The following is a 25,669-nucleotide window of genomic DNA, read 5'->3' on the forward strand; positions in this document are numbered from 1 at the left end:
GAGAATCAAATAAGAAGGCTCACCTTCGGTAGTGGTTCGGCGGCGAAGGCGAGCTTGGATCTTCCTTCTTCGCCTCAAAGTTTTCTTTTTTAAGGTTCTTCTCTTTCGCCGCTCAATTCTTCTAGCTCTAGGGTTTTTCGCCGTTTGAAGAAATTAGGGTTTTCGTCCCCTCCTCTCACCTTTCCGCCTTGCTCCTTTTATACCCAGCTCGCTAGGGTTTCAGGTGGCTTATGGAGATCCAGAAGAGTATCTCTGCGAAATCCCTTTAGGGTGATCATATTTTGATTGCCCTATTTGATGTTTGGTCTGGAACGGTAATGCAAATCTATGCTTTCTCGCTCTATTTCATCTTGATTCTCTTTTGGGCTACCTTTTGAATTTCTTACAGCCTTGCTAATTACTTGGATTCATGTTATGCTTATTAATCTCTGCAGGTTAGTAGGTGTTGCCGGTTGAATGTGTTGTTGGTAATGTGTTTGCTGTTGGCTTCGAGAAACGGTGGCTGCGTTTGAAATTGTTTGCACAACTGATGAAGTAGTGCTTTGGACAGAAGTAAGTATGCCTTTGAAAGGCGATAGATCAATTTTTGACCCAAGAATTCCACATTTTCTGGTATCTCTAATGAGTCTGTCAGTTGTGGAGTTCCTATGACACTTTCCTCAAACATGATCTGCAAATGGTTCGGACTTCGAACCTCAAATTTGGCATTGGTACTGATCGATGTGGTTGCCAATGGACCGACAAACTGAACAGAGTTTTGGACAGTTAAACTTTCACAGTCAATAGTCTGAGATATTTCTTCAACCTTAAGTAATGGCTGAAGGAGAATTGCGACCCAAAGCGCAGCGGAAATTAAAATTTTCTCCTTTAGAGATCCTTACGAATGGTCATGATCAGTGATAGAATATTTACCTCTTGTGACGGTTGAATCCTTTGGTGCAGATCTCTTGTGACGATCAAACCCTTTGATGCAGATCTCTTGTGACGATCAAACCCTTTGATGCAGATCCACTAAACGATCACGAACGTTGAACGATGACAACGTCTCTACTCAGTCCACACGAACGGGTTCCTTCAATCTCAGTGCTAGCTGGTACGAATGAAGGCTTTGAGTGAGAGAGAGAGAGAGTGAGAGAAAACGAAAATAATGCAACCGCCTATTTTTTTTGCTTCTGCACAAGGGTTCTATTTATAGAACCACTTGTGTGGGCTTCAAGCTAAAAGCCCACTTAAGTGTATTTTGGCCCATATCTTATAATATGCCCAAAATCACTTAAGCTCATGGTACCTTACCATATTTCGTATTCTACTCAAGTACATCGTACCTTACGATGCTCTATAACTCACTTAAGGGCACCGTACCTTACGGTATTCCTTAGTTACTCTATCTCTCATCAATCCGTCCTTTGTGTGTGACCCTGTAGGTTTTCGTGACGTTGGCAATTATATTAAATCACACATTTAATATAATAAACAGTGAGCGGTATCTAGCAACACATCACTGCTACCCAAGACACGAAAATGTCATGTGATCTGACAATTCCTTCTGTGATAATACTTATGTGTATAATTACCCTTTTGCCCTTATGTCTATATTGAACACAAGGCATAGACCGTGTCATCCTTGTCCAGTTCAATATTGGGCCCATAGACATTTATCCTGTTATGCAGGATGGGCAAATTCCATCTAGGTCACTCATGTCCCTCAGCATGCTTTGTGGAGTACCCATCAACTGTCTTTATGGTTATCCAGTTACGGACAACGTTGGATCAGCAATAAAACACTCGACTCTACATCTAGGATCCATAGTGGTTTCAGGTCGAAGAGTGGAATACACTATTATCACCATGAGAATAACTTATGACACCTTGCCTAACTTTCTATATAGTATTCTCATAGCGGGTCAATCCGGTATAAATATTACTCATAATATTCATACCTATGTTTAAGACTTGATAACTCTTTATCCATGATCCATGAGATGTGATCATCAGTCTACAAACATAATAGTCTTAATGCTTTAATGTTATCCCACTTCACACTAAAGCTCGACTACGGATACTTTAGGAATAATGTCCTTATGTTTAATGTGTTCTCATGATTAAGTCACACTTAATACATTAAACGGACTATCTATTCCAGGGACTTTACTAAACAAACGTAATAAAGAAAAAGCCTTTTATTATTAATAAATAATTCGATACAAGTACCAAAAGTATTGGCCTCTAGGGCTTACACCAACAATGGCAATAGTCCACTCGACAGCAATGGAAATAAACCTGCAAAGGATGTATACGCGAGAGTCCATTTTCCATTAAGCAGGGTCAAAGCATCATTAGAAGCAGGAGTTGGATTCTTAGCCTCAAGCTGAGTAATAAGCTCAACAATCTCCGCTCTCGTTTCACTCGTCGCCTTCAACCCACGATCCGTCCCATAAAACGACCCAACCAAAGCCTTCTTCAGCTTCTCCGTCTCATAATCCGTCAACTTCACCTCTGCAACAACCACAGCCAAAGAAGGCACCTCCTTCTCTGTACCCCACTAATCGTCGTTCATGTTAGACCGAACATAAACCATCCGCCTCGAAACATCTGCCACCACAATCGGTCTTCCGAACTGTTTGCTTCGGAATCCGACGGTGGTGGTCGGTGGAGAGATTGAAGGTGTGGAGTTGAGAGGTGTGACTGGAAGGGTGTTGAAAATAGTTAAAATTTTCTGTTATGATTTGCAATGCTATTCATTCTGTGGTTGAAGGAATTATTAGTTATTTTGTGAACTTGTTCAGTTGTGTTGCACGATTTGCTGTAATGCTTTGATACTTGACGTTTTTGCTCTTGTTTTCTGTTTGAGGCTTCTAATCTTGACTTAGTTTGTTCTACAACAGTTTTTCCTTATGAGTGAAATGATATGTTGCAGCTTGGTGCAACCTAGTGTGTTCTGCACTTCTTACTAGGTCCATTGCCCTGACTTGCATTGGTTTGTGATGAGTGCAGGTTCGATGCTAGTCACGGAGTTGCAATGTATGGTCATAATTGAAAAGGTTAAATGTTGGTTATGGTTTTGGATGTAATTTAGAATTTGGTTATGATGAAAACATTGTTTATAATGAACATGAATTTTGCAATACTAAAATTAACTTTGGAATATGGATGAAACTAAGTGGATTATGTGTTGAATAACACAACTTGTTAATGTGTTTTTTTTTCTTTGTAGGTACCTCTATGGAAGGAAAAGTAATTTGGGATAGAAAGAGATGATGATATGAAGCATGAAGATGGTGGATGTTAATGCTTAGTGTCGCACCCCAAAATTTGACTTTGGCTTTGTTGACCACATCTTGATTAATCTCGTTGTCTCGTATTCATCTCAATTTCTTAAACTTCGTGTGACAACTGGTTTGATTAGGTTTTGTGTGTTTTCGTTGCTTACCGTGTTGTATTTCGTTGTTTTAGCAAAACCTGGCCGATATCGTTGCCTCGTATTTATCTCGCTTATCTCTTTTGTGCGTGGCATCGCTTCGATTAGGTTTTGTGCGTTTTTATCTATTTAATTGTTTGTTTGTCGGTATTTTGACTGTATTTCGAATATATTAGAGTTTTCGTATTGTCCGATTACTTGTGATTGTGTTTGTCAGCGTTTTCGTGATGTCGTGTTGATTTTATTATTGCCTAGGGTTGTTTATTTAATTACGTGTTGTGCCGTGTGATTTAATCGAGTCTGTTTGAGTCGTGTTGTTGATTTTACTGGTTTACCGGTTTACTGGTTTATTAGTTTCATCAATTTGTCTGTTTTGCTGTGCAAATTGTCATCGTTTTTATCGCGTTCGTGTCGCTCGATTTTATCGTATTTTAATCGTGTGCCGTTTAATATTATTTGTGCTTAATATTAATTGTGTTTAGTTGTTAATTAGTTTATTTAATTAGGATTAATATTATATTAGTTTATTAATATTATTATATAATATATAAATTATATTATTAATTTATGTTAGATATTTGTTTAGGTTTCTTATTGTTTAAGTAATCTAAATATATATTATTAATTTATGTTAGATATTTTTTAGGTTTCTTATTGTTTAAGTAATCTAAATATATATTATTAATTTATGTTAGATATTTTTTAGGTTTCTTATTGTTTAAGTAATCTAAATATATATTATTAATTTATGTTAGATATTTTTTAGGTTTCTTATTGTTTAAGTAATCTAAATATATATATATATATATATATATATATATATATATATATATATATATATATATATATATATATATATATATATATATATATATATATATATATATATATATGTGGTTAGTAAGAAAAAGAAAGGGAGAGATCAGTAAGGAAAAAAACGTGTGGTGAGAGAAACAGAGAATTGAAAAGAAATATTTTTCCAAAAGCATTACCGTATTTCACTTGTTCTTCATTTTCGGTAACCCAAAATCGTCCCGATTATTCACCGAAACACAAAACCGATTTCATATCTTTGAAGTTCGTTGAGTTCAGGTAACAAATATCCAAGGTTCATTTCATTCCGGCGTCGTTTCATCGATCAAAAGCGACGTTGAAGTCAGGTACTCACGAAGGCAGCCAGCACTGCGTCGGTGACGGTTTCCAGCTTTCGGTCGATCATTTGGACGATCAGAAGTTCATCCTCTTCACACAAGGTAATATTCTTCACTTACCTCTGAAATCGGCAAAGTTCCGGCTTGCCGACATGTGTTTTAATATATTATTTATCTAAATATATATATATATATATATATATATATATATATATATATATATATATATATATATATATATATATATATATTATCTTTGTCTATTATATATTATTTGTCTATATATATATATATATATATATATATATATATATATATCTATATATATATATATATATATATATATATATATATTATTTTTGTCTATTATATATTATTTGTCTAAATGTACATATATATTATTTTTGTCTACTATATCTTTATTGTCTAAATATATATATATATATATATATATATATATATATATATATATATATATATATATATATATATATATATATATATATATATATATATATATATATATATATATATATATATATATATATATATATATTACTTTTGTTTACTAAATATTGTTTATCTTTTATTATTATTTTGCATATATTATTTATTTAAATGTTAGTTAAATTAATTATTTGTTTAAATGTTTATTTTAATTAAATGTTTATTTATATCAAATGTTTATTTTGTCTAAAGTAAATGTTTATATTGTTTTTTTATATTTGTTTATGTTGTTACTAACCGTTTCGTTTCAGTTTCAGCTCGATTAACTCCACTAACTATTCGTAATACTAACTATTCATAGCTAACTGTGTTGTAATAATTTACTTTCTCGCATTTTTTATGTTCTGTATTGTGTGTTTAATCGTATTGTTCACGTTTTATGTTAAAAAATTGAAATATCCAAAAAAGAGAAACCCGATGCGATTCCAACGGTCGCCGTTTAAGAAACCCTTTTCACACACTCACAAGCTTACTCTTGGGCTTCCTTATAATGAGCCCATTTATGTACTGTTTCAGGGTTTAGGCTCATTCAAATCTTTTGCCAGCTTTGGCTTTTCAGTTTAAAAACATTTTCAAAAGGACGTGTCAGTCTCGAAGCCTCCCACCTAGGTCGAGCAAGAGATGGCAAGACACGCCAATCTAAAATCAACAAAACAGACTTTCCCCTTTTCTTTTGGGAGAACTACGTGGATTCTGATTTCTCCATTGCGCCTTGGAGATACGTAGGCATGAAGTCTACGACTTTATCGAGTCCAAAAGCAATAAAATCAAGTTCTTTTCTCATCTCCCCAATCAAACGATCAAAGCGAAAAAAGCAAAGCATTCACATAAACATAAGCAAAAAGGTTCCTGTGGAGTACCGCAGATGTAGAGGGTGCTAATACCTTCCCTTTGCATAACCAACCCCCGAACCCGTAACTCTAAAGGGATTTATCGTTATTTTTCCCTTCCTCTTTTTTGGATAAAATAAAAGACGGTGGCGACTCTTGCATTTAAAATATTTTTCAAACGGGTTAAGTTCAATCAATACTTAATCTCGTGAAAAATCCCGCCGCGACAGAATGGCGACTCTGCTGGGGAATTACATGATTAAACTTATTTGAGGGTTTAGCCTATCTTTGCTTATTTATATGTTTGCTTTGTGAATATTTGCTAAATTGTATTGTTTGTAATGTTTGTTATTTTGGGTTTTGGGGGATACTTGTGATAAATCCTATACCCGGATTTGGGGCACATTTGAGATGGGATGGATGATAATTCAAGTTGACTTGATAGGAGACAATCCTTACCGAGTTGACTTGAGCCTTTGTCCGCTTGGTGGAGGCCTCTTTGAGGGTGATAGTGCTAAACAAGTCATTTGTGAGGCATTGTTGCTTTCGACGGGCCCGTGAAGCCAAGGACCTTAGTTTACCTTTACCCCATCTTGGCCTTACTTAGGATGTGATGCGGTGACCACTTCGGACCAAAAGTATGGGTTGGTTGATACGCGATATCACACTCAAGCGAGATTCTTTTGAGAATAATATTGGAAAGCGAGCAGTTGCTTAACCCGGTATTATCCGAAGAAGGATCCATAACCTTGGGAACTTTTAGAACCCGTTTGGCAGGTGAACCTTAGAACTTATCTTGGGGCTTTGTCCTAAACTCCATGCTGGTGATGAACTTTGAGCCTTGTATTGTTTGACCATGTTTGTGTTTGTTGCATTCATGCATGACATGCATTCATTCCCATCATTTCAACCTTTTTCCAAGGAACTTAAAGTGAGGATTGCAAATATTGCAGGAAACATGGATTTTGGACGGAGAAGTGTGAAAAAGTACAATCTCATCAATCCAAAGATAGATGAACTAAAGAAACTGGTTTCTTCGATCGCAGATCCTATTGGTTTCAGAGACAGATATGGGGCACTTATATCTTTATTGACGCTTAGGATGGAAGAAGGGTTATTGCAGACATTAGTACATTTCTATGATCCAGTCTATCACTGTTTCACATTCCCAGACTATCAACTCATGCCTACACTGGAAGAGTATGCCCAGTTGCTTCACATCCCAGTTGCTGATACAGTACCTTTCTCTGGTTCAGAAAAGTTACCCGAGCACAGTTCTCTTGCAAAAGTGTTGTACATGAAGAAGTCAGAATTCAAGAATAACTTCACCACCAAAGGAGGACTTCCAGGTTTCACTGCCAAGCTCTTAATGGGGAAGGTTTCTTATTTTGCCAGTCAAGGTTGTGATATTATTGTGGAGCATCTGTTCGCCTTGTTGATCTACGGTTTGTTACTATTTCCTAATATTGAAGGTTTTGTGGATTCATATGCTATACGCATCTTCCTAAGTGGTAATCCTGTTCCAACTTTGCTCGGAGACACCTATCATTCCATCCATTACCGTACTTTGAAAGGAGGAGGAACCATAGTCTGCTGTATACCGTTACTCTACAAATGGTTTGTCTCTCATCTTCCTAAGTCAGCTACTTTTTGGGATCGCAAGTCAGGACTTCAGTGGTCATAGAGGATTATGTCTCTTACCCAGTCAGATATTGCATGGTATAGTAGAGTTTTAGACGATGTGAAGATCATTGATAGTTGCGGGGAGTTCCCCAATGTGCCTCTCATGGGCACAAAGGGAATCATTTCTTATAATCCAGTACTTGCTAGGAGACAACTCGGTTACCCTATGAAGGACAAGCCTCCTAACATTCTTTTAGAAGGTATTTTCTTAAAGGATAACGAGGAGGACCCTACTATGAAAGAGAGAGTCGTAAGAGCTTGGCATCGTGTTTGTCGTAAAGGGAGACTTGAATTGGGTAAGAAAGATTGTACCTCCTATGAGCCGTACCTCCAGTGGATCAGAGCCAGAGCTATACAGTTGAAAATGCCATACCCACATCATGATCCCATCAAACCCGCTCCGTTGAAGACCCCCTACCTTCCGCTAGATGACAAAGAAGAACTCCAAGCCACCTTGGAGAGGGTCAAGAAAGAGAGAGACGCTTGGAAGGATAAGGCCCAGGTGCTCGAAATGGAAAATGAAGAAATTCAGAGACAGTTAAAGGAGCAGAGTGGAGAAGATCGTGCAGGTAAACGTCCAAGGGTGCAAGAGGATTTATTTTCCTCAGGCACAACAGATTACTCCCAGATTCCACAGTCCTCAGGTGCATGGAAAGGTCTTATAGACAGTTTGGTGAAGGAGAAAGCTTTTATGCAGAAGGCCTATGAAGAAAGAATTGAGAGACTTGAAGGACAACTCCTACTTGTTTATGCTCGTCCTGATGACACATGTCCTTAAATGGTTTTCTTGGTTGTATTTTGGGTTGATAACTTTGTTTTGTTATAAAAAATGTTTGCAATTCTATCTTTTCCTTCACTTAGAGTTCCTTGGAAAATCATTCATTTTGCATATCCATGCATCACGTGCATACAGGTTGTCTGTCTTGGTCCAGTCTTCTAACAGTTGCTTCTCGCCAGCAGATCCATTTCAAGCTGACGCATAATTACAACACAAGAGCCAACTACAAAAGAAGGCCCCAGATTTGTGACACCAGGAGTAGTTATGAAGAACTGGACCGCAGTTGACATCCCACATTGTGTCCACATATCAAAGTAATTAAGCTTTTCAGTTTTCAAAAATCTTCCGCTTTAGCCCAAAGCGCGAAGCATTAATTTTGTAAAATGGGCACTTTTGTCAAAAACGTACTATCCATGAAAAAGATCTTTTGTGTTCCTATACACTTGTGTCCTTTTATCTTTTCAGCTTTTTCGGAAAATGGTAACACAAAAAAAAAACCTTAAAAAGAACACATTTTTGCATGTCATGGTCAGTCCTCTAAAAACAATTGTTTGTACAGGTTACTTAAACCCGTTGAACACAATGACATCATGCCCTCTCCCAACTTTGAACATTCTGTATTCGAAGCTGAAGAGGAAGAGCGGGATGAGATTCCAGAAGAGGTCGCCCGCCAGCTTGAAAATGAAGAAGACACTATTCAGCCATACAAGGAGCCTTTGGAAACAGTCAACTTGGGTTCGGAAGAAAATGTGAAAGAAGTCAAAATTGGAGCATTGTTATCCCCACAGGTCAAGGAGCAATTGATCATCCTGTTGAAAGAGTATGTAGATGTGTTTGCTTGGTCTTATCAAGATATGCCTGGTCTCGACACTGACATCGTAGAGCACAAGCTACCTTTGAAGCCAGAATGTCCACCGGTCAAACAGAAATTAAGAAGAACACATCCAGATATGGCCGTCAAAATTAAGGAAGAAGTTCTGAAGCAAATAGATGCTGGTTTTCTTGCCACTTCAGTGTATCCAGAGTGGATAGCAAATATTGTGCCAGTTCCTAAGAAGGACGGGAAGGTACGAATGTGTGTCGACTATCGTGACTTAAATAGAGCAAGCCCAAAGGATGATTTCCCCCTGCCTCACATTGACATGTTGGTAGACAATACAGCAAAGTTTGACATATTCTCCTTCATGGACGGATTCTCCGGGTATAACCAGATCAAAATGGCTCCCGAAGACATGGAAAAAACTACATTCATAACACCATGGGGAACATTCTGTTATCAAGTGATGCCGTTTGAGTTGAAGAACGCAGGTGCTACTTACCAACGAGCCATGACAATGCTCTTTCACGACATGATGCACAAAGAGATTGAGGTTTATGTGGATGGCATGGTCGCGAAGTCTCGTTCAGAAGAAGGTCACTTAGTGGATCTATTGAAGCTGTTTCAACGATTGAGGAAGTTCCGTCTTCGCCTCAATCCGAACAAATGCACATTTGGCGTCAGGTCAGGTAAACTCTTGGGCTTCATTGTCAGCCAAAAAGGCATCGAAGTTGATCTAGATAAAGTAAAAGCTATCCAAGAGATGCCCGCACCAAAAACAGAAAGGCAAGTGAGAGGTTTTCTAGGACAATTGAATTACATATCCCGGTTTATTTCTCACATGACTGCCACTTGTGAACCTATCTTCAAATTGCTGAGAAAGAGTCAGAATTGTGTTTGGACAGAGGATTGTCAGAAAGCATTTGACAGTATCAAAGAGTACCTCATGGAGCCTCCTATCTTGTTACCACCTGTTGCTGGAAGACCGTTGGTTATGTATTTGACAGTGCTTGAGAATTCTATGGGCTGTATTCTGGGTCAACAAGACGAAACTGGAAAGAAAGAGCATGCCATTTACTACTTAAGCAAGAAATTTACTGACTGTGAATCACGATACTCCTTACTCGAGAAGACATGTTGTGCATTGGCTTGGGCTGCTAAGAGATTGAGGCAGTATATGTTAAGTCACACCACTTGGTTGATATCCAAAATGGATCCAATCAAGTACATTTTTGAGAAGCCTGCACTCACTGGTAAGATTGCAAGATGGCAGATGCTGTTATCAGAATACGACATTGAGTATCATACCCAGAAAGCTATCAAGAGCAGTGTGTTGGCTGAGTACCTTGCTCACCAACCCGTTGAAGATCACGATGATAATGAGGATGAGTTTCCTGATGAAGATGTCATGTTCCTAAAATCCAGAGATTGTAAAGAGCCACTTCCTGAAGAAGGGCCTGAACCAGATTCTCAATGGGGTTTAGTATTTGATGGAGCTTCTAACGTTTATGGACATGGAGTAGGTGCAGTCATTATCACTCCAGGAGGTTCTCATATTCCTTTCACGGTAAGATTTTGCTTTGAATGTACAAACAACATTGCTGAATATGAAGCATGTATCATGGGTCTTGAAGAAGCGATTGACCTCCGCATCAAAAATCTTACTGTTTATGGTGACTCAGCGTTAGTTATCAATCAGATCAAAGGAGAATGGGAAACACGCCACCCTGGCTTGATCCCATACAAAGACTATGCAAGAAGATTGTTGACTTTCTTCACCAAGGTTGAATTGCATCACATTCCTTGGGATGAGAATCATATGGCGGATGCTCTAGCTACGTTGTCTTCAATGTATCAAGTGGGTTTTCCAAACGAAGTACCCAGAATTGTGATCAAGCGACTTGATAGACCAGCACATGTGTTTACAGCTGAGGCCAGTTTTGATGATAAACCATGGTACCACGATATCAAGCATTTCCTTCGGACTCAGGAGTATCCTCTTGGAGCAACAGAAAAAGATAAAAAGACTTTGAGAAGATTGTCAGGCAATTTCTTCCTTAATCAGAATGTGCTCTATAAGAGGAATTATGACATGGTCTTACTCAGATGTGTTGACAAAAAGGAAGCAGAAATGTTGATGAAAGAAGTTCACGAAGGGTCCTTTGGTACTCATGCAAACGGCCACTCTATGTCAAGAAAGATGTTGAGAGCTGGTTACTACTGGTTGACCATGGAATCAGATTGCTGCAAATTTGTAAAGAAGTGTCACAAATGTCAGATCTACACTGATAAGGTTCATGTACCACCAACCTTTTTGAATGTGATTTCTGCTTCCTGGCCATTCTCAATGTGGGGCATTGACATGATCGGTATGATTGAACCTAAAGCTTCCAACGGACACCGTTTCATTCTCGTGGCAATTGATTACTTCACCAAATGGGTGGAAGCAGCTTCGTATGCAAAGGTGACAAAGCAAGTGGTGGTCAGATTCATAAAAAATAATCTCATTTGCCGATACGGCATTCCAAACAAGATCATCACTGACAATGGCTCCAATCTGAACAACAAAATGATGGATGAATTATGTGAAAGTTTCAAGATCGAGCATCACAACTCTTCTCCTTACCGTCCCAAGATGAATGGGGCAGTTGAAGCTGCAAATAAGAATATCAAGAAGATCATTCAAAAGATGGTTGTTACCTACAAAGATTGGCATGAAATGCTGCCTTTTGCACTACACGGATATAGAACATCAGTCCGTACTTCAACTGGGGCAACCCCATTTTAACTTGTATACGGTATGGAAGATGTGTTACCGATAGAGGTTGAAATTCCATCAATGAGGATACTAATGGAAACTCAGTTGTCAGAGGCTGAATGGTGTCAAAGCAGATACGATCAGTTGAATTTGATTGAAGAAAAAAGAATGATTGCCTTGTGCCATGGACAGTTATATCAAAAGAGAATGAAGCAGGCATTTGATAGGAAGGTTAAGCCGAGAGAATTCAAAGAGGGTGACCTTGTACTCAAGAAGATGATACTATTTCACAATGATTCTAGGGGCAAGTGGACTCCTAACTATGAAGGACCCTATGTTGTCAAGAAAGCCTTCTCAGGCGGTGCTTTAATTCTTACAAACATGGATGGTGAAGAGCTTCCACGTCCCGTGAATACAGATGCAGTCAAGAAATACTTCGCCTAAAAAATGAAAAGAACAACTCGCTAAGTTGAAAACCCGAAAGGGCGGCTTAGGCAAAAATGAGTGTCTCGGTGGACTGAAAACCTGAAAGGGCGGTCCAAGCAGAAATTAGAGACATAAAAAAACAAAGAGAATATTATCCCGGTAGATTGAAAACCCGAAAGGGCAATCTAGGAAAAAGTTAGGGATTTCAGGCAAGTAACTGCATAACAGAGATAAGATCATTGAAGTATCAGAATATTTTCAACAGTTCTCCAACTTTCTCAAGGCTGCAATACAGGTCAAAAGTGGAAGAGAGAATGATGTCATTGTAGTTCAACGTACCCTTTTTCCACGAAATTACCATTTTCCAATTTGTAAAGATCTATGGAATCACGTTGTTGGCTGATTACCATCCTATCAAATCAATTTGAGCCTTTCTATATTTCTTGGCACTCTTAATTTTCATTTCAATTTACGAAAGTTCTTTTACTTTGACAGATATGTTTTGAAACAAAAGTTTTGAATTAAAAACAGTTTTTGAAAAATATAAAGATTATTTATTTTGATTTGTGGACATCAATAAAAGGATTGAGACATGTGGTCCCAGTAATTCTGAAATCATGTGATTCCAACTAGACATGTTCATATTACTATCCTTATATGTATATGATGAAAAAATCTCCACAGGTGTCTTGGCAGTAATATTTCTCCAGCAGAGGTTGTGATTCTTGATATCCCCAGCTATGCTTCCTAGTTTTCCTCAAGAGATCATGCAAGAAATATTTCAAGAAGTTTATTCCCTTCACTTGGGGCATGAAGACTCCCTAGTTAATTGATCATGAAGACTCCCCAGTTTAATTGATCATGAAGACTCCCCGGTTAATTGATCATGAAGACTTCGATCCAGGTTTTAAGTTACAGATTTGGCCTATGGGATTACTACAGGTATTTCCCCAGTAATTTATTAAGGAGGGATCAACAATGTCCCCAGCAGAGGATGAGAAGGAAGCTTTGATTTCCCCGAGCAGGAGTAATACAGAGGTCTCCATCCCTCAGCGAGTGAAGAAAGTTGATATTCAGAAACTACAGGGAATCTCCTGTTGTTCTCTGTCCATTCAATAGAAGGATATGTCTCCGCCTCAGTAATGTTTTGTAGTAAAAGAAGAGTGTGTTATGCATTTTAAGCAAATTCAAGAATTGCAGGATTTCTCCTGAATTCTCATTTATATTCAAAGGTCAGACATCACTGTTCCCCGACAGAGTCTCCTAGAGGAAAGATCTCGTAACCAGATATCGGACACCATAATCCCCTGCAGAGTCTTCAGATACAGAAAGTCTCCATGATAATTAAAGCAAAAAAATCAAGGATAGATTTCCCCTATATTCTTATTCCCTGGAAAGATACCACCTATCCCCAGCGGACTTTATCCCCAGTGGAGTCTTCCAGAAGAATAATCCCTTCTGCATTATCAGCAAATTCAAGAATTGCAGGACTTCTCTTACAATATCATCTTATTTCCAGAGGATAACACCTTGTATCCCCAGCGGAGTCCTCAGAAAGGTCCAATCCTCATATACCTCACAAATTCAAGAACCACAGGGAATCTCCTGCATTTTTGAAGTAGAAGGCATCTCCATTCTTCTACGGAATCCTCAGCAGAGACAGACTTTTAAAGAAACCTGGATATGATGCTCTTGTACCAATTCCCCAGCAAGTCTTTGTACTACTCCCCAGCGAGTCTCAGTGCAAATCTCCAGCAAGTCCTTATGCAGCTGTTAACATTTTTAGTTATTCCTAGTTTTGTCTGTCCATCATGCATTCATTACTAAATATTCACGCATATCTATGACATATCATGCTTGCATTCATATGCACCTTGTTTCTTGTTTATATTGTGGGTTGAGTCAATCTCTCCATATAGAGTATCCTCATAAGCAGCAAAATACCTTTTATTGGTCATGTTCCCCACAGAGATCTATGCCTCGTGGAAGATGGTTGTTTCAGTTGTAAATCCTGATGAGTTCATTCCTCTTCAGTTGAAGTCTTGTTTGACCGTTTCATTCTAGTTCTATCCTAGTTTGAACCTCGTGTCTCCAGATAAAGCTCAGAAATTGCCAGTAAAAGAAGGCAACAATATAGTCTTTGTGACTCTCATTCAGTAAAACAGACATGACAGATATTGTGTCCAAGTCCTTTATACCTTCATCTTTGAGTTGGTACCCATTACAAACTTGAGTTACCTACATCCATGAGTGGTAACCTTTGTTATCCCTCGGATAAATTAATTACTATCTCCATCTATGAGTTGATAACATCCTCACAGAAAGTTCCATGGTTCTACCTGCAACTTTGAGCTGGTAGCGTGCTTTCATCTTTGAGTTTAGCACAGATTCCTTTTGATTCCACCTTCGTCTTTGAGTTGGTGAAGTACCATCATCTATGAGCTGGTAAGGTGCATTCATCTTTGAGCTTGCACAATTTTCCTGTGATTCCGTCTTCGTCTTTGAGTTGATGGAGTACCTTCATCTATGAGTAGGGTACGTTTGATCCTTGTTGAACTGATAGTGTGCTTTCATCTTTGAGTCTGCACAGATAACTTCTGATTCCATCTTCGTCTTTGAGTGGATGGAGTACCTTCATCTATGAGTTAGGTACATTTTGTCCTTCCACCGTCATCTTTGAGTCGGTAATGATAAACACCTCCAGGAGAATATGTTCTAAATTCTTTTAAACACCTTTGTCAATGAATCGGTGGTTGCCTTCAACTTTGAGTCGGCATTTCTCTGTCTACTTCATCAATGAGTTGGTAGTGCGCATTCAACTGTAAGTCTGCACAATGATCCTTAGATCTGATTCTTCATCTACACCATCATCAATGAGTTGGAATTTGATTTCCCTAGCAGTGTTATTATCAATCTTTTGAAGCTTGCCTTCAACTTTGAGTTGGTATGTCCTGTTTACCTCATCAATGAGTGGGTAGTGAGCTGTCAACCATGAGTTAACGCAGTTCGATTCTTATTATGCCCTTGTTATACCTTCATCCTTGAGTTGGTATTCATCTTTTCTGTTACCTCCATCTTTGAGTTGGTAATGTACTGTCACATCAGTACTCTTGTTATATTGATCTTTTCCCACTTTCATCTATGAGATAGTGATGTATCGTCAACATTGAGTCGATATCTCTTTTCCTCCTATTTTCCATCTATGAATAGGTAGTGAATCTTCCCCAGCTGAGTATTCTCAGTGTTTACCTTCATGCATTGAGTCGGTGTATGTCCTTCCCCAGTAGAGTTTGCACTCCTGTGTCTCTGTGTCTGTCTGTCTTTTGCATCATGCATACATGCATTTGCGGTCAAATTTTGTGGCGTTTGTCATATTTAATTACCTTACGCCATTCGATAGCCTCCGGCTATCTGGCCTAAGTTAATTAAATAGGGGCATCTGTCGCACCCCAAAATTTGACTTTGGCTTTGTTGACCACATCTTGATTAATCTCGTTGTCTCGTATTCATCTCAATTTCTTAAACTTCGCGTGACAACTGGTTTGATTAGGTTTTGTGTGTTTTCGTTGCTTACCGTGTTGTATTTCGTTGTTTTAGCAAAACCTGGCCGATATCGTTGCCTCGTATTTATCTCGCTTATCTCTTTTGTGCGTGGCATCGTTTCGATTAGGTTTTGTGCGTTTTTATCTATTTAATTGTTTGTTTGTCGGTATTTTGACTGTATTTCGAATATATTAGAGTTTTCGTATTGTCCGATTATTTGTGATTGTGTTTGTCAGCATTTTCGTGATGCCGTGTTGATTTTATTATTGCCTAGGGTTGTTTATTTAATTACGTGTTGTGCCGTGTGATTTAATCGAGTCTGTTTGAGTCGTGTTGTTGATTTTACTGGTTTACCGGTTTACTGGTTTATTGGTTTTATCAATTTGTCTGTTTTGCTGTGCAAATTGTCATCGTTTTTATCGCGTTCGTGTCGCTCGATTTTATCGTATTTTAATCGTGTGCCGTTTAATATTATTTGTGCTTAATATTAATTGTGTTTAGTTGTTAATTAGTTTATTTAATTAGGATTAATATTATATTAGTTTATTATTATTATTATTATATAATATATAAATTATATTATTAATTTATGTTAGATATTTTTTTAGGTTTCTTATTGTTTAAGTAATCTAAATATATATTATTAATTTATGTTAGATATTTTTTAGGTTTCTTATTGTTTAAGTAATCTAAATATATATTATTAATTTATGTTAGATATTTTTTAGGTTTCTTATTGTTTAAGTAATCTAAATATATATATATAGATGTGGTTAGTAAGAAAAAGAAAGGGAGAGATCAGTAAGGAAAAAACGTGTGGTGAGAGAAACAGAGAATTGAAAAGAAATATTTTTCCAAAAGCATTACCGTATTTCACTTGTTCTTCATTTTCGGTAACCCAAAATCGTCCCGATTATTCACCGAAACACAAAACCGATTTCATATCTTTGAAGTTCGTTGAGTCCAGGTCACAAATATCCAAGGTTCATTTTATTCCGGCGTCGTTTCACCGATCAAAAGCGACGTTGAAGTCAGGTACTCACGAAGGCAGCCAGCACTGCGTCGGTGACGGTTTCCAGCTTTCGGTCGATCATTTGGACGATCAGAAGTTCATCCTCTTCACACAAGGTAATATTCTTCACTTATCTCTGAAATCGGCAAAATTCCGGCTTGCCGACATGTGTTTTAATATATTATTTATCTAAATATATATATATATTATCTTTGTCTATTATATATTATTTGTCTATATATATATATATATATATATATATATATATATATATATATATATATATATATATATTATTTTTGTCTATTATATATTATTTGTCTAACTGTACATATATATTATTTTTGTCTACTATATATTTATTGTCTAAAATATATATATATATATATATATATATATATATATATATATATATATATATATATATATATATATATATATATATATATATATATATATATATATATATATATATATATATATATATATATATATATATTACTTTTGTTTACTAAATATTGTTTATCTTTTATTATTATTTTGCATATATGTTTTATTTAAATGTTAGTTAAATTAATTATTTGGTTAAATGTTTATTTTAATTAAATGTTTATTTATATCAAATGTTTATTTTGTCTAAAGTAAATGTTTATATTGTTTTTTTATATTTGTTTATGTTGTTACTAACCGTTTCGTTTCAGTTTCAGCTCGATTAACTCCACTAACTATTCGTAATACTAACTATTCATAGCTAACTGTGTTGTAATAATTTACTTTCTCGCATTTTTTATGTTCTGTATTGTGTGTTTAATCGTATTGTTCACGTTTTATGTTAAAAAATCGAAAAATCCAAAAAAGAGAAACCCGATGCGATTCCAACGGTCGCCGTTTAAGAAACCCTTTTCACACACTCACAAGCTTACTCTTGGGCTTCCTTATAATGAGCCCATTTATGTATTGTTTCAGGGTTTAGGCTTATTCAAATCTTTTGCCAGCTTTGGCTTTTCAGTTTAAAAACATTTTCAAAAGGACGTGTCAGTCTCGAAGCCTCCCGCCTAGGTCGAGCAAGAGATGGCAAGACACGCCAATCTAAAATCAACAAAACAGACTTTCCCCTTTTCTTTTGGGAGAACTACGTGGATTCTGATTTCTCCATTGCGCCTTGGAGATACGTAGGCATGAAGTCTACGACTTTATCGAGTCCAAAAGCAATAAAATCAAGTTCTTTTCTCATCTCCCCAATCAAACGATCAAAGCGAAAAAAGCAAAGCATTCACATAAACATAAGCAAAAAGGTTCCTGTGGAGTACCGCAGATGTAGAGGGTGCTAATACCTTCCCTTTGCATAACCAACCCCCGAACCCGTAACTCTAAAGGGATTTATCGTTATTTTTCCCTTCCTCTTTTTTGGATAAAATAAAAGACGGTGGCGACTCTTGCATTTAAAATATTTTTCAAACGGGTTAAGTTCAATCAATACTTAATCTCGTGAAAAATCCCGCCGCGACACTTAGGAATTAGATGTTAGAACCTTAGGTCATGAGCTTGTATTTTTGAATTTGATTCATGTGTAAGGTATTGACATGATTATGTACTTGAGCCTTGAATTTGAATGGAATGTTTGGATTTGTATATGGAAATGGGTTGTTGGTTTATGAAATTGTAAATATTATGTAAGTTTGGAATTCTTATAGTTTTGGATTGGAATTGTAAAATGTATGTGAATAGGTGAATGTAAATTTGAGGTTTTGATGAAATAACATGTTGGAATTGAATCCAAAGGTTGAATTGAAAAGCAATTTGTAGACTTGAATGCATGGGATCATGGTTAGGAATTTGTATAATTGGTTTATGGTTAAATTTGTAACTTTGAATGAAGATGTATGTATTTGTATGGTTTATATATGAAATGGAAGGTTTGGAAATTGGTTCAAATAATGGTTTCTCGGTTCAATTTTATATGTTGTGCATTGGAATGCTTGGAATGCAATCTTGTAACTTCAGATACTTTTTGTAATGTTTATCTTGACACATACGTGGTTGTGGTTTATAATTGGATGTAATTAGAATAGAAATGTGAATGTATTATGGTTTATGGAATTGAAATGCTCATAATTATGCTCATAATTGTTGGCTATATTTTTTTTATGAAATTGAGAATGAATGTATGTATGGTTGAATTGGAAATTTGATGGTTACAGGTTAATAAAATGGAAAAGTGAATGTATGACTTATGTTGTAATTTGAACTAATTGTTTAATACAACATTGTATGGTTTGAAGAGAAATTGAGTGGTCGATTACACATATTGAAATTGAATGGGTTTATGTATGGTATAAGATAAAAATGGTTTAGAAGGTGAAAGAAGAATATGGTCTAAAATGAAAATGAACAAAATAAAGAAATGGACTTTATAATGAGCATGGTTAAAAGTGAACATGAACATGAGTTAGGACTTGGAACATGAGTTAGGACTTGAAAATAAAATTGTAGTTTTTTCTTCATGTATTGATACATTTGAATGCAATAATGGACTAAGGTTCCATGGATCTTAGATGCAAATGAACTTTAGGCCAAGTGCCAAATGAAAAATGAAAAATTTTCAGGACCAAAATCGGGGTATGACAATGACTCGCACGGATGTCGCATCCACTGCGTACTAAAAGAGGGTTAAAAGAAAATGACTCGCACGGATGTCGCATCCACTGCATACGTATCTCATATGAGTATGAGAATCAGAGTCTTCGTAGCTCGGCTACCTATGGGTTAAAGAGAAGTGTGCTCGCTAAGACATCGCGTCTTATGCCTACGTATCTCTTCTGAACATGAGAATCAGAGCAAAATGTAGTTCAGCTAACTACGGGAACAAGGGTCTCGATTGCTACTAGGGCAAGAGAAAGGGAAGGTCTCGATCGCAACGAGGGCGAGAGAAAGAGAAGGTCTCGATTGCAACGAGGGCGAGAGAAAAGAATAGCAACAAGGGCAAAAGCAAGCAAGGATTAGTTGTTAGTCATCAGTCAAACTCGGCAAGACATCGCATCTCGTGCCTACGTATCTCATCTGAACATGAGAATCAGAGTTGTCGTAGTTCGCCTAACTAGGGGTTAAGGATTGCCATCTGAACATGGACTTACAAAAGAGGACACCAGCTGTGTCAAAGGAAAGTGGGCAATGTGTTCACGTCCTAGCAGTAGGTGTCGCAGCTCGCTGAATCGAGTCTTAGGCAGTTACCTCTTTGCAATAGAACGGAACTGACATGCCACAAGATCGGAGACGCACAGACGGCCTAAAAGTAGGGAAGCTCTGCCCTAGAGTTGTCATGCAATATGGACCTATGTGTTAGGATTTACAAAGGGAGACATCTACCTAATGTTAGCATGCAAAGAATAAGGGAATTCTACCTATGTTATCATACAAAGGGTTCTACCTAATGGGTGCTACCTAAACGGAACAAGAATCGACGGATGGAGCAAGGAGAGGAACCAGGGATAAGGGTAGATGGCGATGCATGAAGCAATCGACTTACAAGAGAAATGGCGATGCATGAAGCAATCGACTTACCAAAGGATGGATGAATACGTGCTGGTTCTGTTAAGTTTTAAAAATGATTACTCGACGTTGGATCGAGCTTTTGATCTTGTTTTGAAATGATTATTGGATGTTCATTTTAACTCTTGTATTAATAGATGAATAAAGAATGAAAGAATAAACATTATACACTTCATGGGAGAGGGGTACATTTGTTATGAATGGGGATTGTTCATGGCAATCAAACAATAAGAATATATATGCCTCATACATCATACAAGTAGGCAACAGTCATTAATCAGATCAGATAAACAAACAAGTATATAATCAAATCCAAAAATCCAAGAATGAAATAATGGAGCATTAGACAATGCATGAGAGGTATGAACATGTTAAACAATCAAACAATAGAAAGTATGGATGAAAGAAACAAGTGTAACATATGATAGATGGATCAGACAGATGAAAATATGCACACAAAGGATCACTGAATAATTTAATCAGGAAATGATGCAAGGATCAAATAAAATCAAGATGAAAGGTCTCTAATACATGGCATATGATATGAATAAGGGAGGATCAAAGGATCTCTTCAATTACCCTAAGCAATCCCTAAGTCAAACATCAATCATAGAAAAGTCAACTGAAAAGTCAAGTCAACTTAAAAAATATGAAATAAATAGAAAATTAATCAAGAAAGTCATGAAAAATTAAACTAAATAAGGTGGGGTCAGGACATCATCATCCCCCAAAAAGATTTCAAAAATAACGAGAATTAGTGTATAAATTAATTGAAATAAAACAGAAGTCAAATGAAAAGTCAACCAAACAAACTAGGTCCAAAATAAATCCAAAATAAATTGAAAATGGGAAATAAAATCCCAAGAAAAGGTCAGTTTGAGCATGAGACATTGGTCAACCTTCATCCCAAAAATCAAAAGTTAAAAATAATTCTAAGTCATGAAAATAAAATCAAGAAATGAATGTGTATTAAAATGATCCACTTGCAATAAATAATTAAAATAAAATATTAACATTAAATAAATATGAAAATAAAAATTAAATAAAATTAAATAAAACATTAAGTAATATGGAAAATATTTTTTGGTATTTTTATGAATAAAGAAAATATTTTTAAATAATAAAAACAAAACAGAATAAAAATAAGAAAATAAAAGGAAATCAAAAAGAGAAAATGAAAATAGGATGGATTAATGGTGATGGGTCAGGCGTGTGGGGTGTCAACAACAAACTATGCAAGGCCCATGGTCCACATGATAATTGCCAGGCGTGACAAAAAATTTAATAACATTTTAATGAAATAATCATGTGACTTTTATCAATTGGTCAGGCTATCACTTAAGCGCTACAAGACAAAATAGCTACGACGGCCCAGATTACACAATGCGCGCAGGATCTGATGGTTATTAAAGCTTTACGTCATCGTCTTCAACATTAAAATGGAAACCCTAGTGCCATGCATAATAAAACACGATAACATGCAGTGTATTTTCTTCATCTTCCCCAACAAAATGCAAACACCATGGTTCACCAAATGGCACGAAATAAAAATCAAAACTCAAGTATGGAATGAGTAGAACATCATGGTGTCTTATTTTATGCAAAATGGTGGCTCAAACATGGTGAAATGTTGACCACAAGGTGACCATATGAACACGGATACAACAAAAATTCAACAACACAAACTCAAACTTAATAACAATGCCTCATGTTGAGGGCTTCATAAACAAACAAGGCATAGTATTAACATGGAACACAACATGTTGATGAGCATGGCACTGCTTCTTGATAGTGGAGGAATGGAAGGAATGCTGTTGCTTTGAAACTTCAAGAACTTGTGAAATGGAAGAGGAATGAAATCTGATCTTTTGCTCCTTGCCTTGCTTAGCTCGAAAGTAACAGCCACCTTGCCTTCAGGTTAGGGTTTTTGTGCTTAAATATGATGGGTTTAAAGTGTCTAATGGGCTGAGAAATGTTTGGTTTTGATTCATGAGCAAAATGTGCAAAAGTGAGGTGTATGAGCAAATCTCTTGTTTTGGCAAAACTTAAGTGAGTGGACAAAAGAGTACATGGCCAAATGAGGAAAAGAATGTGGGCTGGTTGGTTTGGTCTGGCTGCAACATAATTTGGTTTGGCTTGTGCAACATAAAAACAGTCCAAGATGATGACTTTGTGACTATGTATCTTGATGAGCACATGACCAAATGGTAAGAAAATGCAAACAGTAGAAAGAGTTCATGGAGGTTAGCATATTTCATGTTGGGCACAAATGGAAATAATGAATGGAAGACTGTGAAAAGTGGCCTTAAAATTCAGGTTTCATCATGCCAAAAGGTTGGGCCAGTTTGGCCTAACATGCTGCCTAGAAATTCAAATCACGATGCCCACTTTAGGTGAATGTATCTCTCAAACCAATGATCCAAATGAGATGATTCCAAAAGGATGTGAAATAGGACATGGCAAGGTACAATTGTTGTGAAGAAAATATTTTCAAATGATGCCTTGAAGTACAAGAAATCTGGCCAAGAAGTCTTGACAAACTTGAAGATTTTTGGACTTAGAAATTTTTCTAAGTGTCCTAGAAAAAAGTCTCACTTTGACTAAGCATAACTTTCTCAATCTTGATCCAAATGGAGCAAACTTTATATCTTTAGAAAGCTTGGAACAAGAGGAACAACCTTCATGTTGGAGAAATTTTCAAATGGAGCTTGTATCTTGATGGAAAATGGGCTTAAAGTGAGTGTAACAATCATGAAAACTTGCCCTAAATGGAACGTCAACCATTTCCAAATTAAGTAATTTTTTCAATTCCTGATTAAATGATGAATCCATGATCCAACCTTGATCAAATTTAATATGTAGGCTCCCTTAGGCATGAATTTTGAGATTCGATTCTTAAAATGTCAGGAGTTGACTTTTCTGGCCCCATAGTTGACTTTCCCCAAACTGTCTGATTCCCGATTCCATTGATCAATTGGAGCACTTCTAGCTCAAATAAAGAGCTGATTTTTGTATGTAGACCCTTGTGGACATATGGAGGGCCATGGAAAAGAGTTTCACCCAAAGAATCAGAAATAAACTGATTTTAAACCAAACCCTAGTTTAGGGCAAAAATGATCAAGAACTGATTGCACTGATTGCCAATGGATCTTTGTGAGATAATTGTGAATCTTCCTAGGCCAGGATGCCTCTCTAATCATGACATGGATGAGCCCCTCTACTTCCGACCAAACATGTTGCAGGTAGCCATGAAACCCTAATTTCCTGATTAAATCCAGATGAACACTCTGATAGCTCTGAATCTTTCACTGATGAACTGAGGACCATAATAAGATACCTGGACCCCCTTGAGACCCTTGAGGCTTGTAAACTTAGAGGATGAAGTCCAATCCTCACTCTTTCTTTGTGTGGGCTCCTTCTGTTAAGGAGTGATCAACCAAAACCTGATTTCCCAAGTCACTAATGCAGTATGCAATGAGTATGACCTAGTATGATGCTAATGAAGTGTAAAACATAATCCCATGCTTCCAAGAAAAAATGAAGGGTAAATTTTGGGGTATTACACATATGAAAATGATTCCAAGCTAAAACTTACTCTAAATGACATTCCAAACAACTTTCATGTTGAGACCTAGATCTAGTTTTGCTTGGAAAATCATTTTTTATGTTGAAACATTATAGGTCATTTTGTCTAAACCCTAATTTGAAAGTCAACTTCCCAAGGCCATAACTTGCTTAATTTTTATGAGATGAAATATTTCCAAGTTGAAAAATCAAAGTCAATGTGTCTACTTCAACTTTGATGTTTGGAGTGGGAGCTAATTCAACTTTTTTGAGCATGTTATATGAGGTTACATTATAGGTCACTTTTGACCTATACCATTGATCAAGTGATTTTTCCAAACTTCAAAAATGCATAACTCTATCATTTCAAATCCAAATTACATGAAATTGGTGACCGCTTTTAAGGTCTTTGATAGATATACAACTTTGATGAAGACACTTTCCTCATTTGAAGCTCATATAAAAAGTTAAGCAAGGTGGAATATTGAGACATATGGCTTGACACTTAGAAACATTTTGATATGTCAAAAATTTCCAAACTTCCACCTCAAATTTCTCCAAGTTCCAATCTCCAAATGAAAAAGTGTTGAACATGAAACTTGTTCCTCTTGATCTCACCTTTCCAAAGAGCTCAAATTCATTCATTTTGGACAAGGAATGCATAGGATGCGCATGGCATGAACATGGTGATATCACATGGCAAGGATCAAACTTCAAACATCAATGGACACTTGCCTTGCAAACCAAGCTCAATTCAGAACATCCAATATTCATTTGTGGATCTCAAGCAATGATTTCATGGGTATATGCGCTCCCATGCACCCTTGCATCACCATTTGCCAAAATTGGAAATTGATTTGAAGTGTGCAATTATCAACTATTTTGGCTATAAATAGAGCTTCAATGGCTCAGAAATGGACACATTTGCGCCAGCTTTGATCCCCCATCTCAAACCCTCACTTTGCAAAGGATAAGCCTGAGAAATTCTTTTGAATTTGAGGTTGAATTTCCACTGTTTTGAAATTCAAATCTCTAGGAATCCATAACCTTTCAAGCATCTAATCCTTCTTCTGCAAGCAAGTGGAGTGAGACCAAGCATAAGCAAGATCAAGATCAATTGAATCCAGACCTCCATTGAATGATATTAATTTGGTAAAAGTCCTCCTTTGACCAATTTGTGATTTCATTCATCCCCCTCCCACTTTATCTTATTCCTCTTCTTCATTCATTCATTCCATTTGGCCTATGACATCTCAAAATCCTAATGCTAGTTGATTGAAAAATTGACATGAGTATGGATGAGATTAGGCCACACCTTTTGCATATTCTTTTTGTGTGTGGTATGTTTCATGAGCATAGTCCATTATACTATGTCTCTAACATGCATTAACACCAAAATTCTATTGCCCGACCTCAAATAGTTGTGACTTCTACATAAGTCCAATTATGATTGCTTAACATGCATTAACATGCATTAACATGCATATTCTTTAGTTAGTGAGATTGTAAGTCTCCCCTCTTTCATGGTATTGTGTGGAAACTTGGCCTTCTTTCCTTCCTTTAGAAGATGTTTTGGTTCAAGGATCCATGCTTGTGATAAGTGGGTTAAGTGTTCTCCAAAGAATGTCTTGAA

General features: G+C 36.6%; 1 pseudogene; it reads right to left on the reverse strand.

Annotated features, from left to right (window-relative positions):
- Nucleotides 1-407: 407 nt before the first annotated feature.
- LOC127103349 (plastid-lipid-associated protein, chloroplastic-like) lies at nucleotides 408-2,960 on the reverse strand (annotated as a pseudogene).
- Nucleotides 2,961-25,669: the final 22,709 nt, after the last annotated feature.

The sequence above is a fragment of the Lathyrus oleraceus genome, chromosome 7 (assembly GCF_024323335.1).
Source record: "Lathyrus oleraceus cultivar Zhongwan6 chromosome 7, CAAS_Psat_ZW6_1.0, whole genome shotgun sequence".
Lineage (NCBI taxonomy): Eukaryota > Viridiplantae > Streptophyta > Magnoliopsida > Fabales > Fabaceae > Lathyrus > Lathyrus oleraceus.